General features: G+C 43.0%; 1 non-coding gene across 1 annotated transcript; it reads right to left on the bottom strand.

The window, feature by feature from the left end:
* Positions 1–684: 684 nt before the first annotated feature.
* On the bottom strand, positions 685–876 carry LOC145362237 (U2 spliceosomal RNA). The gene has a single exon (XR_013889961.1). It is a non-coding gene; the product is annotated as a U2 spliceosomal RNA (small nuclear RNA).
* Between the last annotated feature and the right edge of the window lie 432 nt (positions 877–1308).

The raw sequence follows: 1308 nt of genomic DNA, 5'->3' as shown, positions 1-1308 counted from the left end.
TGCAGCATCTGTGAATTCACCCTCCAGAGCCCTCTCACTTGCACTGCCCTTCCTGTCCCAAGGAATCAGGAAGAGGCCCTTGGGCATTCACAGAGAGGATGAGCATCGGCTGGACACACCCAGTGGACAGGACACTCAAGTGTCCAGCTGCTCAGAATCTCCTCTGTCTATGATCCTTATCAACTCCAGCGAGCCAGGCAGAGAAGGGTGCATCTGCCCCTGAGCAGGAGACCCTTATCAGACTGAGACCCTCCAAGCCTCAGGCTAGTAGAGGAAGTCTGTCAAGGTCATCACAGATAACAGGGCATAGCAGTTAGTAGACTATCTCCATCTCTGCTGCAGCAGTTAAGGTTGCATCCAGCCAAAGTTTTAAAGTTTATTTATTAGTATCACAAGTAGACTTACATTAATACTGCAATTACATTGCTGTGAAAATCCCCTGATCATCACATTTTAGTGCCTGTTCGAGTACACTGAAAGAGAATTTTTGCATGGCCAATCCACCTAACCACCTTAGTGTTAGGGTTAGAAAAATGACAAAGTAACATAATTTCTAGGTCACAGGTGTTTAATTACTGTATCAAATTTTTTTTTGTTTACTTTATTCCAATCCAATCAAGTCAAATTAAAGCCAATTCAGAGTCCCAACAAGTTGGCTCTCACCTCCTGTCTTGGGCTTGATCTACATGATCCAAGCTGATTGGAGTAGGTGTAGCTCCTCCTCCGAGGCTTGATCTTATTTGCATCTTAGCCAAAAGGCCAAGATGCCGCTTTAAAAAATTGATTCAAATGAAGCTGAAATGTAACCAAATACCTTCAACCAAATGCAGCATATCGATACTACACTTGATCTTGGCCAAAAGGCCGAGAAGCAATATAGCACTTTTATTAGTACATTTGATGTCAATGAGAATGGTTTGTCCATAAGAAGGCATCACGCATATTTATTGCCATGTCCCCTTATTGTGAGGGTCAGTCAGTCATCTGATCTCTTTCTGAGCCTCAATGTGAAGCCCATTCAAGATAGTTACTGGACCCTTGTGTGATGTAAAAGAGAAGTGTCAACATCTTTATTGGAGGTGTAAGCTGGATGAACTTGTAACCTTTATTGCTTGTGAGACAAAGTTGTGCGAGGGCACCTCAGCAGTGGTATTAGCAATGCACATGACCTGACATCATGTTGATATTGCCATACAAGTGCACATTTCACTGTCAGCTGTAGTTTCTCATAAAAGTGGCCATGACAAAATCAAATTCTTTGATACAGTGTTAGCTCTGTCAACTCGTACTTCCCAGAGCGCGCACAAT

The sequence above is a fragment of the Carcharhinus amblyrhynchos genome, chromosome 2, assembly GCF_965287045.1.
Source record: "Carcharhinus amblyrhynchos chromosome 2, sCarAmb.v2.hapA, whole genome shotgun sequence".
NCBI lineage: Eukaryota > Metazoa > Chordata > Chondrichthyes > Carcharhiniformes > Carcharhinidae > Carcharhinus > Carcharhinus amblyrhynchos.
The sequence above is the reverse complement of the archived record's forward strand: the minus strand, read 5'-3'. Positions and strand labels throughout refer to the sequence as shown.